The sequence below is a fragment of the Triturus cristatus genome, chromosome 3_2 (genome assembly GCF_964204655.1).
Source record: "Triturus cristatus chromosome 3_2, aTriCri1.1, whole genome shotgun sequence".
NCBI lineage: Eukaryota > Metazoa > Chordata > Amphibia > Caudata > Salamandridae > Triturus > Triturus cristatus.
Window position 1 is genome coordinate 725,667,098 of NC_140584.1, and position 15,425 is coordinate 725,682,522.

The following is a 15,425-nucleotide window of genomic DNA, read 5'->3' on the forward strand; positions in this document are numbered from 1 at the left end:
TTCTATTATTAACATTGATAACTTCATGAATAATGGAGTTAGCCAATCAGATACTCCAACAGGTGTCCCATCAGAAAAGCGAATCAAAGCTGACATGAATAAAAACAAATTACTCTCATGGAATCAACCAATGCATGCTGGACAGCCTTGCTGGATACATCTGAAGTCATGGTAAAAGGTCTTAAATTGTCACTCTAACAAATTGGAAGATCAAGATCCTTTAACTACATTCACAGTATTTGTCTCTGGCATCATATCAAACTTGAAAATCTAAATAATCTTATATAGTGGGCAAAGAGTGAAGCTGAAGTAAAACCAAGTACTTGCCAATGTTCCCCGATAATAGACAAATTGACCTCAATTTCAACTGTTATGAATAACAATGAAAATAAAAAGTACACCCTCATAATTTTTCTAAAATCTAAATGCCTTATTCACAATCTAAAAACAGATAAAGGACTCAAACCCCGCCAAATAAAACTACAGCTGCTGACATTAAATGCACAGAGTGATCTATATGGCAAGCCCAAAATAACAATGAACTACCAACCTATTTCTCCCTCAGTTAGTGCAAATTAATCACCAGGTCGAGCTTCACACTGTTCTACATTCTGAAGCCATTCTTGACTTGAAATCTCCAACATCTTCAGAGACATCAAACCACAAACTACACCAGTTATAGCAGAGTAACTTAAGGAAGAGAGGGGAGAAAGTAATAAGCAAAATGGGAAATTTTAATTTAAGTACAGCTAGCTCACTTAACATGCAAAGTTCGATTAAACTCTTTACACTATCTCACAAAAGTGAGCAATCACAGACTAAGGGCTTGATTCAATGTCGGGCAAACTTGAGACCGCCTGACACCGTTGCAGTCTCGGGACCGACTGACCTCCGGTCAGTGTCCTGACACCTCTATTACAATGCTTGTTCAGTCGCATACTCCCATTTCTCTACGGGAGCTTGTGTTGCGGCCGTAAACCGGCTGTAACACAAGCTCCCTCAAGGTGCCTGCCACAAGGTGCTGGGATCAACAAGGGGGCATCATGGGTGCCCCCGGGCCTCCAACCATAGGCCGTAAACAGAAGGGGGCACTGCTAGTGGCCCCAAACACACTTTCCGACAGGCTTTCCTTGTTGAAACGTCCGGCATGGAAAGCCTGTCAGAATGTGTGCATCGTAATCTAGACGGCATAAACCGCTATCCATATGGATTACGGACTGGCCTCCAACTGGCCGATGGGCTCCTTGAGCCCATCGGAATCCAGGAGGAATGACCGGCCGGGGTTAATTCTGACTGGCTGTATTGCAATCAACCTGTCAGAATTGAAAACGACAATCTCGGTCGGAAAGCCTCTGACCCGGATCGTATTAGGCCCTAGAGAAATCAAAAATAACAACTCATGCAACACAGAATACCACGGATTCCAGTAAGCGCAGGTCTAACGTAAGATAACATCATCATGAGTGGTTCTGACAGCCAACCAAATTTAATACAATCAGAAAAGAAAATATATCTTGAACCTCATACAAATCAACCAGGTTTTACAGACATCAAGAGAAACAGTGGAACAAATAACCAATGAATGATCAAAATTAATATCATACAGAATGATGACTAGGCAGTGAGCATGATAACTTACAAAGATAAACAATCTTCTGTAGTCCAGTGCATCCTAAAACTTTTTAGAATTGCAACCCAATTTTTAGAACATCAAACATTCACAACCCACCTTGCTTCAATAGACATGAGACGGGTTGATTTCTTTAATGCAATAGCGGGCATACTTTCAAAATACTGTGAATTACCCAAATAATATACCTAAACAATGTTTTGTGTTCCTCTCTAACAGCATGGTCAAGATTTTGCGAACTTCAATATGTCTTTATGGGACTCTGGCCAAGATAGTGATGTGTCCATCAATGTGGCAGATGTTGAACTACACTGGAGATGGAACCCTTTTTTGAGTGGGATGCTGGCCTGTGACATCTATTCCCTAAAATCACCAGGCTCATGAAAATTCCTGGTGTTAATACCAGTGATTTTAGCAAATTTGAAAAACTCCTTCTGTGGCAGAGTATGCAACAGCATTGGAGTGCTTTACATGGCCACCAGATTACATTGCATTAGGTCAAAATCATTTTTTTAAGCATGGGAGATTAAGTGATTTGCCCATAGCCACCAAAACCAGGACATGTACCTGGTTCCACAGATCCAAAGTGGGCAGCTCTGGCCATTAGGCCACATCAATATTTCTCAACTTATATATGAATGGCATACACAAGTGGGATGATTGTGTATGAGCACGTATAGTGACCACATTCCCTGTTGAAATGGCTTTGTGAAGTAAAAGAAACAGCAGCAAAAATTCCAGAAGGTTCACCAGAAGCCTTGCTTGGGAAGACTTGCAAGAGTTTGTTTCAATCACACTTCAGAATTACTAAGAAATGTGCTTCATTTTTGTTTTCCTAACTGATGATATATTCTAAAATATGTGTACAGTTAATCATTTTGTTGTGAATTACAAGCATGACATCCAACAACCTTTCTTTTCTTACTTCCTGTAACCCAGGAAGATAATCACATAGTTCACTTTAAAAACACACTTTGCATTCAGGGAAAGAAAATGTGACCTCTGATTGAATCACTGCAAACAAAATAAATTAAATACAAAATGTGAAGGCATCTATATTTATTGTTCTTTCTTGACCGACTAGATTCAGCTGGCAATCTACCTGTGGGTCGTGACCCACAGTTTTGAAAACGCTAGTGTATCCATTTATTATATTCCCAAAGAGCATAACTCCAATAATATGAGGGGTGTAAGCCCCCACCCTCAGGCTAGTTAGAGTCATTATTCTACCACAATGACATAAACATCCAAGTACAAAACAGGCTATACAGCAATCCTGCGAGTATGGACTCACAACCATTTTGCGGAAAAGTGCTGAAGACTGCAAAAAACAGGTATTGCTGCCTCCTGAATATCTATCAAAATATCAACATTGTATCCTAAATCACGGTAACATCATTAAACTATTAAAAGTCCATGAGGATCTAGGCCCATCTAAACGCAACACACATTGTTACCAAGGTGTTTGTTTTTTTAATTTCAAATCGGTTTCACTACATTTTTATAAAACAAAAAAACCAATACAAGAAGAGAAAAAAAGAGCATTTGTAGAGTTGTATATCCCAGTATAGTACCAAGGATCAATGTGAGGGGTAAAGAGGAGTTAGTTGACAGAAGTATGCACACTGTCCAAGCAGGAACCACAATCCTAGTCAGAGTAAGTCAGTTACAAACCATAATTTAGCTTATACTCGCCCTCTGGTCGATTAGCACAGAGCAGTCAGGCTTAACTTATGCGGCAATGTATAAAGCATTTTGCAACACTTCAAACAGTGACACAGTGAAAATACAACAAAAAAACTCCACACCAGGTTAGAAAATTAGATTATATTTTTATGAGTAAAACAAGACTAGAACTACGACAGTTCAATAAGTATAACTGAAGTTATGAATTTTTAAAGAATAAATACAAATGTGTGCTTAAAAGCTTAAAGTCTCAATCGGGGATATCTGGTCATGCTAGACCAGGGAAAATTCAAACGCTCACAGCCTTGACCAGCCACAATGTAACTTAGATGCAGTGCAAGAAGCAACAAAGTGATATGTTGTCATCCAACCGCAGTACTGATGGTGAAGGTTCGACCACAAGCCGCACAAAGTCATAGATGCATCGGAAACTGGAGGCGACGCACCACGCAGTTGGTGATGCAAGGCCCGTGGGCCAGGCAGCAGCAGCGATGTGCCAGAGTCAAGGGAGAAGCACCAGTTCCAATCAGCACAACATTGTCGATGTGTAGATTCTAGCAGTTGCAGCATTTTACACCCACTTTCAAGGATTGTCATCACTTGGAAGGATAAGACTTTCAGCAAGCAATGTTCAGTTGCTGTTGCATGTTGATGAAAAGTCTTTGATGTCTTTGAGATTTAGAGCAGGGGGAAACTAACATTCCATTTGTGTCGCTCTGGGTTCAAGTGAGTTGGTTCCCTTTTCAGCAGGGCAGAGGGTAGCAGCATGTAGGGCAGCACTGCAGAATAGCAGTTCTTTCAGAACAGCAGTCCAGCAGAGTGGAAGCCCTTGTAGCAGCACTGCAGTCCTTCCTCCTGGCCGATTTCTTCACAGGTCCAGTATCGTACTGATTTGGTGGGGTCAGAGACCCATTACATATACCCAGTTGTGCCTTTAAAGTGCTGATGACTTCAAAGAGGGGCTTTGAAGTAAACAAAGGTCCTCCCTCCCATCTCTGGCTCCAGACTCACTCCATGAGTGTATGTGTGAGGTCAAGACGTAGCCCATTTAGGTGTAAGTGTCTCTCCCATCCTTCCCAAGATGACCAATCAGGAAGTGGATGCCAGTCAATCACACTAAGCTCCCTTTGTGTGTGTGCGTCTAGAGGGAATACAGTTGTCACCCACTCCTTACGTGTATTGGAGACAAGCTGCCGGGCACACGGGGCTAAGAGCAAAAAAATGCCATCTTTCAAAAAGTGGCATTTTTAATAGGGTAATGGTAAATTCAACGTTACCAGTAAAGAGGGTTTATCATCATCATTCCAATGAAATGAAACATGACAGATCTTCTACTACTCACTCAAGAATCACAGCTTATGAGTATAACAAGGAATTCTCACTGTTAACCTCTGAGAGGGGTTGGCCTCGTGAAAGACGAAATTGAGTGTTTTTCCCTACTATGACATGCAAAACTTAGGAGTACATGTCTTACCTTTTGATTATACAGCACCCTGCCATAGGGACTTCATAGGGCCTACATGAAAGAGGTTGGGTGGAGGTTGGATGAGCTCTGTTAGAAGGAGTCTGGGTGAAGGCGGACCAAGGCAAGGTAAAGACTACAGTGGGTTCTGACCCAAAATGAGTGGGCAGAGGCATGATTATGTTCTAACTATGCATCAAGTATTAGTTTTTAATCATAAAAAGTGAATGATGGTTGTAGTGTCATGAAACTATGTCGGCTAGCACCTTGGTGGTTCTGGGTGGACTCAACAGAGGAATTACACAACTTGCTGTGAGGTGTGAAGGTATGGTTACTAATGGTTATGATGTAATTGGTGTGCAGTGTTTGATCGTATGCTAAGGATAAATACATCTGTTACAAAGCTCAGTGAGTGTTGTTTTCATTTGCATGCTGCCAGGCTAGGGACGACGCTACAACTTGCAATGAGTAGGGGATATGTGTGTTAAAGAAATTAGATTGCTCTCCCTGAGAGTTATCAAAATACAGCGAACTGCGTGTGTGTACTCGTGTGAACCACATGCACCCAAATCAATGAGAAGTTGTTCAAAGTTGGCGTTCTTGGAGTCAAAGCCTCTCTGCAGCCCAGACACGGCCATTGAAGAGATTAAAGGCCTTATGAAGGATCATCTTCAAAGGCCTGCCAGAAACCCACTGGTAAGGCCAAAAGAAGAGATAGTGCACCACATGATAGCACAGAGCCATCATTGATACAAAGCAAAATGCTAAAGTCAGTGACAACCAAGTATGATGCAAAAACCTTAAGGCAACAGTGACTAAGTACAAGAAACAGAACCTTTACTCACCGCCAAGAAAGAAGACATTAATCTACGGCCTTAGATCGGGCGTGAAGACCCAAGTGTGTGCACACGGCCAGTGCTGGAAGAAGTTGCAGGTCCATATAAACAGCATATGCTCTCAACGGTAGTAGAAAAGAGCACGAAGCACGATGCAGATGTGTTTCTGAAACCACCATTGCCATTCAATGCCACCAAGAAGCATAATATTGGCGCCAATGCATGGATCGAGAAGTGCGATGACTTCATAGATGTTCTAGAAGAGGTCGATGATAAGAAAATCATTAAATATTTAAAGAATCTTGTCAGTGGCGCAGTGAAAGAAGTGGTGAAGATAATCTTGCAGACTGATGCAATATCATGCCTGCAGATCAAAGAAGCATTTGGAACCAATTTCAACCAAACATCGACTATGAAATGTATGTTTTCCATCAAGGGATACAGCAAGCTGGTGAAACAATGGATGAGTTTGTAGAAAGACATGATGTGCTTATCAAACACTGTAAGTTTAGTGAATTCAATGATGAAGCCATATGCCTCAAAGTCATCAATGGCTAATTTTCAGACTCTTTCAGAAGATGAATGTTGAGAGAGATGCTCTGTTTAGAGAAAGTACTAATGGCTGCAAGGACAGATGAAAGAGCAGATAGACAAGCAGCTGATATGGAAGATGGATCAAGACTGATTTGCATATGGCTGGGTCCAAACTGGAATGGCATGGTGAGCAAAAAAATGATGGATTTAGGCCCAGATCTCTGTTCTGGAGTGAATGTATGACATTGTTCTGCATTCTGTACATCAATTGTTCTTTTTGCATTTGTTACCCCGAGGGGGACGGGTATGCCCAGACGTGGGTCCCGTGCTCTCCATGCCACTGGAGACAAGCTATCCTGGCTGATGAGGGAGGAAAGCCCGAAACAGGTCCTAGGATGCTTGTTTCCAGTCCAGGGAGGACCTGGCCTGGCAGTTCGGGCTGGACTGTTATCATTGGGCGCAGGGTCAAGACTGATTTGCATATGGATGGGTCCAAACTTGAATGGCATGGTGCGCAAACAAACGATGGCTTTAGGCCCAGATCTCTGTACTGGGGTGAATATATGACAATATTCAGCATTCTGTCCATCAATTGTTCTTTTTGCATTTGTCCTCCCAAGTGGGACGGGTATGCCCAGATGTGGGTCCCGTGCTCTCCATGCCACTGGAGACAAGCTATCCTGGCTGATGAGGGCTGAAAGCCCGGAACCGGTCCTAATATGTCTCAACTACAACGTCCATATTTAATCTGAAATTGTGAGTCAGTTTCTGTCATTGTTTTATGGCCTAGGAAGGCTCCAGACAGTGAAAGTGTGACCTCACATTATGAGGGCATTCACTCTGTTGCCCCATAACACCGCAAAGTCACTGTTTACCACCAATAAGCTGTTGAGAAAGAACCAGAAACACTGTTGAAGCATGACATTGTGCACTCCACCGGTCCTACACCATGGGTTTTACCCATAGCTGTGGTGCCTGGTCATGCAATTGCCAAATTGCCAAATTCTTCCCCCTTCTGGCTGAACAAAGGATACCATCAACTCGAGTTAGAAGAGAATTGTAGGCACATCACTACTTTTTCGACTCATGTTGGTTTGTTCAGATACAAAAATTGAGTTTTGGAGTGTCATCGCTGCAGAAATATTTAAGGATGTTTTATGTTGGATAATTCAACCTCTCACACGTGCTTTTAAGTACAGTGATGACATACTGCTATTTGGGGCAACACAAAAGGAGAATGACAAGGCTCTGCCATTTACTTGCTGATGAAAGTCTCACTCTGAACGTAGCAAAGTGTGAGTTTCACAAGAAAAACTTAAATTCTTTTGACATATACTTCCTGAAGGGGGAATGTCTTCTGACCTAGATAAAGTGCAAGATCTGTCTGCTATTTGTCCTCCCCAAGATGTCACCATGCTGCAATCCTTCTTAGGCATGGTCAGTTATTGCTCAAGATACATTTGTGACTTTTCTATGTTAGTGCCCCATTGAGAGACTTGAAAAAATGAAATGTTACTTTCCAGTGGTCTGCTGGTTGTGATCAAAGCTTCAAAAGAATAAAACATGCAATTGAGAATGCAACATAGATGGACTATTTTGACTCAAAGTTACATACTGAGATCACAGTAGATGTGAGCCTGGTGGAGCTGAGGGCAATCCTTGCTCAACAAAATGGTCATCTGAATGCTCAGAGACACATTGTGGCCAATGTCAGTCGAAGCCTGTCTGACACAGAACATACTTATTCTTTGCCAGAGAAGGAAATTCTGGCTATATTGTGGACCTGCAAACATTTTCATGTTTCTTATATGGAAAACTCTTTTACTATCATTACAGACCACAAAGCGCTGCTAACTTTTTTGGGAAACCCAAAAGCCAAGATGCCCCTTCACATTGAGAGGTGGGGGTTATGACTGCAAGAGTAGGACTATGCAATTGTACATAAGCCAGATACAGATCAAAACCCTGCTGATTACTTTTCAGGAGTACTGCCACGTCGCCACAGTTCGATATCCAAAATGGTTGAGGAGTACATTATCTTCATTGTGAGGTCCAGCTTGCCAGTAGCTCTATCTTTTAAATGGATTATTGCTGCTACTTATTCTGATAAGAACATGCTAATCATCAAATACATAATTTCAACGCAATCCTGGAGAAAGAGTGCTTGTTCTCGTGCGGGTGATATTGAAATTCCAAAATTCCAAAATGTACAGCATGAACTGTCCATTACCAAGGAAGTTGTTATATTGAGAAGCTCAAGAGTCTCTCATACCTGAGAGCCTACGACAGCTGGTCATTGACGTAGCCCATGAAGGACATTGTGGCATTGTAGTCACCAAAAGAGTCCTAAGAGACTAAGTGTGGCTCCCACGCATAGACGAGTGAGTTGAGAGGGAACAAACAGAGTGCCATCTTTGCAACTGCCTTCACTCAAAGTGACACAGCATCCATTGACAATGTCTGACCTTACTGCACAAGTTTGGGAAAAGATTTGCAGTTGATTATTTTCGGCCCTTAGGAAACAGACATCATCTCATGGTAGCCATTGATGAGTATACACGCTTTCGTTTAGTAGAGGAGTTATCATCAACAGCACATGACACAGTAATCGAGAAGCTGGATGACATCTTTGCAGCCTGGGGTATTCCTGCCATTCTCAATTATTACAATAGTCCTCCATTCAATAGCAAAGAATTCAAGGAGATTCTTGTAAGATTTATTACCTGATTTAGATTTTGGTCGGACTACCGTTGTCACTCCGCTGCAGAGTATTCAAGTACTCCATCAACCTGACAGAATCCCGCCTGCCCTATTTAGATGTATGCAGGCTGACTCTGAGTCTGCATCAAAAGTGTTTACCCTCGCATACACGGATCACCACTGTCGAAGCAGCGGACTCCTCTGCTGGTGAATAGTACTCCATCACCGTCAGTGCGCAGTGTTACGCCAAGCCTAGTTAGATTTCACAGTTGTGCTGGCAGTGTTCTAGTGGCCGCTTGCCAACTGAATGATTCCGTCACGGGACGCAGTAAACATTGGACTATTCTTGTGGCTTTTGGATGGATGCTAGCATCACACAACTGATGTGATTTGGCAATTTTTTTTCACCTGCATACCACTCTAGAAAACACACTCCATTTCCGACCATGACCCAGTGGAAACCAGCACAGCAGAACTTTGTACCTGAGCACTTTTTCACCGAAGTAAGAATTTTTCTTTTGTTTGCCGACTGCGTGTTCGGGGAGAAATATCACGCAAACTGCACCACGTGGTCAAGCATGGGCGCGCCCATCTTGTTTTCTTCTTTTTATGGTACTGGGCCTACTTTTCAAACCTCCCTAAATCTTTTTAATCCTTCTTTCCCAAAACTTTATTTCAGATTTTTTTTATTTATTATCTTTCCCTCTGCCCTCTTAAGTGTATATGTATTGCATTTTTGTTTTACTTCTTGTGTGTTTTTTAGTGAGCTTTGTACTGTTTTTTCTATTACTTGCTTTCCAATTTTTTACTTTCTTTCTTCTTCTCCCTTAATTTTTTTATACTTTCAACATTTTCTTTTCCACCCCCCTTGCATCAAGGCAGAGAACTGTGCCACTAAAAAGGCAGCAAAGAAGAGCTGCCTTCCTTGCCGAAGGCAGCGCCCGGAAGCGTTGAAGCCCTGGGCCTTGTTTTCAGAGGTGGAGGTAGCAGCACTGTTTGTTTTTGCAACGTCAGCACCCCTCCAGCCTGGCAGCAGGCGTCAGGCCTGGGTCTGGGTATGGGATCCATGAGTGCCAGGAGCGGTGGGCGAGGGTGTGTCGGGCCTAGAAAACAAATAATGCATGCAGGCCTGTGGCAAAAGCAGTACACTGGCTTCCGACACTGATTGCCCGCCAGCAACATTATCACACAGCAAAAAGCATGAGGCCTAGAACAAAGAAAGTTTGCAGGCCTATTGAAAAAGCAAACTGGCTGCCTACACAAAATGGCCACAAGCCACATGGTCACAAGAAACTGGAGACCTAGAACAAAAACGCATGCCGTCCTACTGCAAAAGCTGCCTACACAAAATGGCTACCAGCTACATGGTCACAACAAGAAGCAGGAGGCCTAGAACAAAGAACTATGGTGGCGCCCGGAAGGGTTGCAGCCCTGGGCCTTGTTTTACAAAGAACGCATGCAGGGCTGTTTCAAAAGCACACTAGCTGCCTACACAAAATGGCCACCAGCCACATGGTCACAACAAGAAGGTAGAGTCCTAGAACAAAGAACGCATGCAGGCCTATGGCAAATGCACACTGGCTGCATACAAAAAATGGCCACCAGTCACATGGTCACTCACAGCAAGGCACAAGCAACAACAGGAGACAGGAGGCCTGTAAAACAAATGTCACATGCTTGCCTAGGGACAGTCCACTGACTATACAAAATGGCCCCTGACCAGTGGTCACATGGCATCTGTAACAAAAGCAAATGTTAGCCTATGACAAACACACACACTGGCCAGACGAAGGAGGCATGGTAAAATAGAGAAAACATCATTAATTCAGTAATGCCAAAAACTCAAATGATTGGGTTAAAAAAAAATCACACCAAAGATACATTTTCCCACCTAGTCCTACATACTGTTTGAATGAAAAAAACATGAAATACCAGAAAAAAGCACATTTTGGTGCCGATTCCGATCCTGGAAAAACCGGGTACGAACCGTCGGTCGGAGCATTTTCTCCGTCCGACTCGTACCCGGGAAAAAAACATTACAAACATGCAAGTACGATTCGCACGGAAACACCATTTCCGTACGAATCGTAAAAAACACCGACCGACGAAAATATACATACAAATGTGATCCGGGAAAGCGCCGACGTGATGTCGGGACGCATTCAGGCTGCGTTTCACGAACCAGGAAGTACGATTCGAACCGACAGCAGTCCGGACGGCAATATTTTTACGGCACCCAAAAAGTGCCGGAAAAGCGAAGTACGCCGCGATGCGAGCAGAATTGGGGGCCCGGTACGCGCTGTACCCCCCCAACCCCCCGTATGTAGGCACCGTCCCCCCCAGCCCCCGTATGTACGCGCCGTACCCCCCCCGCCCCCCGTATGTACGTGCTGTACCCCCCCCAGCCCCCCGTATGTACGCGCCATCCCCCCCCAGCCCCCTGGATGTACGCGCCGTACCCCCAGCTCCCCTCCGTGTATGTCCGGTGCGGACCCCCACCCCACCCCCGAATGTACGGAGCGTACCCCCACCCCCGTAGGTAGGGTGCAGACCCCCACCCGTGTATGTACGGCGCGTACCCCCACCCGTGTATGTACGGCACGTACCCCCACCCGTGTATGTATGGCACGGACCCCCACCTGTGTATGTATGGCGCGTACCCCCACCCCCATAGGTACGGTGCGGACCCCCACCCGTGCATGTACAGCACGTACCGCCACCTGTGTATGTACGGCACGGACCCCCACCCGTGTATGTACGGTGCCTACTCCCACCCCCGTAGGTACGGTGCGGACCCCCAGCACGTAGCGCTGGGGGTCCGCACCGTACCTACGAGGGTGGGGGTACGAGCCGTACATACACGGGTGGGGGTATGCGCCGTACATACACGGGTGGGGGTACGCGCCATACATACACGGGTGGGGGTACACGCCGTACATACACAGGTGGGTGTACGCGCCGTACATACACGGGTGGGGGTACGCGCCGTACATACACGGGTGGGGGTCTGCGCCATACACACGGGGGGCTGGGGGAGGGTACAGCACGTCCATCCGCGGGCGGGCTGGTGGTACGGCGCGTACATACGGGGGGCTGGGGGGACGGCGCGTACATACGGGGGCTGGGGTGGACGGCGCGTACATACGGGGGGCTGGGGGGGTGTTCGGCGCATACCGGGCACCTGTTTGGACGTCTCCATGGTTGCTATAGGAGTTCGCTCCGGACGGTCTTTTTACCATACGGTTGTACAATCGGACGGACGGTACGAATCGTACTTGCGCGCTCGGACTTCAGTTTTCAGATTCGTACGTAAAAATGTCCGAGGACGTGTCGGGGAATTTACCCAATGCGATTCGTGTGGACTTTTTCACATACGAATCGTACTTGCCAGTTTGTACGGGACTTGTACGATTCGGACGGAAAAAAGTCCAAATTCAATTTGGACGGGGGAAATTTTTCCAGGATCCGAATCAGCACCTAAATGTTTCAAACCAAATCCACCCATTGCCTAAATGCTGTAAACACCACCGAAACTGTTGTTTCATGCACCCATGAGTGCACTGGGCCTTCTGGCTGGAAGGCCAATTGGCAGATTAGGCCACAAATTGAATTCAATCACAATTTCAAAAGTACTAAAAAAAACATTTAGAAAATGTAGTAAACTGTGAAACATTTTTCCTTTACAAAAGAAGAAAAATGAAATGAAAAAAATCACTTGGCCCCTACTGAAACAACAGGCCACCCACCACAATAAATTTTAAAAAATCCATTAAAGGTACAAATAAATCCAGGTGCGTGGCCCCAATCGAAAAAAACAACACCAGTTTTTCAACTTACTTGTGAAATCTCAAGTTCAAAGTCTTTAAGTTCAATGGGAAATGCAGCAGACACAAAGAGTGATCCTTACAGCTCAAAATCCAAATGAAGAGTGACCAGAGATAGACAACTAACTGGGAGGAGCATGCTGGACAAGAACAGGAAGTTGCAGACTCTGGGGCATTTCCTTCCAGTTGAAATAAAGTAAAACAACAAAAAAAGACTCTTCGCAAAAAAACCTCCACCAAATGTCAGTTTGAGAAGGTTTTTAACTCCAAATCGTCATATGGGATGAATTTGATATTGCTCAAGAACAGAATCTTACCCAGATTGTAGCCAGGGTAGATCCTGCATGTTTGGGATCACGTACAGCAGAAAACATCTGGCAGAAGTAGCTGCACACCAGAATGACATGTTGGCGACTGCAAAGTCTTCGGGGAGCAGGTGGCTGACTGGCAAATCTTGTAGCAACTGGGAACGCCCCTAAAAATCTCATGGGTGATCGCGAGTGCACGGCAAGTCACTCCTGTGCCCACTAAATGACATTTCAAGCACGCGGACTCCAAAAAAACCTTAGCTTCATTGTGGAGTGCAGAGTTTAACTGTAACTCTGCGTTCTCTGCAAAAGGAGTGGGGTTTAACACCCGGGCTTAATTAGTTGCACACAGCTAAGGTTGTTGAGCTAAACTTTATAAGGTAGGTAAATTTGTATGCTCAATTTAAGCGTTACATGTGAACAATTTACTCTGTACTGTTAATATGATGACTAATGCTAAACATCCTTTTAAGTTGTGTAAATGTCTGTTCTTTCGCCTGCTAGGCATTGGGATGGATAATTTCACATTTCTCCTCTCTAATGTGTTGTGTTGGATGATTGGTACATTTCATATATAGTTAGTAAATGTTTTATTACAATTCAGGACATCTTCTTGCCTGTTTATTTGAAGTTGTTTGTATGAAATTTTAAGTGCTAGTGTAAATAATTACAATACCTTTAAAAGGTATAATCATGATATCGATTTCCTTTTTCCTTTTAGGTTGTTAAATTTTTTGTTTAAAGCGCTTTGTATGTGTAAGCCACAATTTTACAGTGTATACATTTGTTGACACTCATAATAGGTCCAACAGCCAGAGTACATGGCCAAACATCTGGCATTGAGGAAATCTCCACTCCAGCCCAGGATCAAGCCTTCAGGGATGACACCACTCCTGAAAGTCCAGATGAAGAGGAGTGTCCTGTTCCATCAGGTCTGTCTGGGCAGACGGCTCAAGTGAGCCTTACTCGACCTAAACCTACATCGCCCAACTCAGCTTTTACAACACTTCAGCTGACGGATGCCTCCACTTCCTACGTCCAAACCAACACCATGTCGATCTTGTGCCCACCAGTCCTGGTTGTTGTTGAGACACCACCACCTACCAGTCAGCCAGGAACCAGTGGGATGGGGCATACTGGGTTATGGTCACATGGTAATGGGGATAGGGGCGGTGTGAGGGATGTTGTATGCCAGCAAAGTGAGGCCACTAGGTTAACTGTCACCCTGGCTGCCATGAACCAATTATTGGGATCCCTCCATCAGTCCCAAGGCATGATGGGCCAGGTCTTTACAGAGCTCTGGGAGATGAATCAGTTGCAGAGGGAGCTCGTTGTTCAGATGGAGAATCCCAACTCCAATGTGAGGTACCTGATTGTGGTGCTGCATTACATATTGAACCATATGTGCAGGGCTTTTCAAGCACCATCTTCCCTTTCCTGTGGTCCAACAACATCTGGGCCAACTACATATGCCTCAGTCGCACACAGAAAGGAAGGCCCTGCCACAAGAGAAAATACCTGCAGCTAACTCAGTCCCTGCAACTCTGGATCCATTTGCCCCCCGAAGGAGCACGCGTTCATCTAGACCAGCAGGAGAGGATGGCAATACCACCCCTAAGAGACGGAGAACCTAATTTCCTCCAGTGTGTGACTACAGTTCTCTCTGTGGACTATTTTCTGGACACATTTAGATTTCTGATGCAAGTTGTAATTTGGACATTGGATTTCACACAATTGTGTCTCTTCAATAATGGTTTCATTCACCTTGACTAACTTTTCCTTTTTTGTTTTTTTTTTTGTTTTGATCCTGTTCTAGTTCATTTGGTTTTATTTAATAAAAGCAAAACTAACAAATTCAAAGACTGGTGGTGTATTCCTTTTTGTATTTATGCATTTTTCCCTCTCATCATATATTTCAAAATGTAAACAATAAAATGATTGTATTGTTTTTTTAAACATTTATTTATTGGCATTTCCAGTGTTATCATCAGCAGTTAGCAAATTAAATTTATAACCTTCTCAGCTGCTCAGTGCATTTGTTTACTTCTTTTTCCAGTTACATTTTACAGCTTTTATTCATGAAATTGTGTCCTCCCAGGAGCTGTTGTATCCAGTTGTCTTTAACATTGTGTTTACTCACTGCTCATTCACCTTATGTCCATGGCCAGGAGTTTCCAGATTAGATGGAATCCTGCTACAATCACATCTAAGAACGTTATAACATTGTACTTTTTATTAATGAATAGCAATTAGTTAATGTTTCTCACAATTTTCTACCATGACAAACAAAATACAAATACCAAAAACTCATCAACCAGTATTTTATTATATTTGAAAAAGATCGGTCTGTCAACTTAAACATGACAAACCATATATCACCCAAAATCCCAGTGCCATTTTTACAGTTCTAGCTCCACACCTTGCCACCGTGGAAGAAGGGGATAT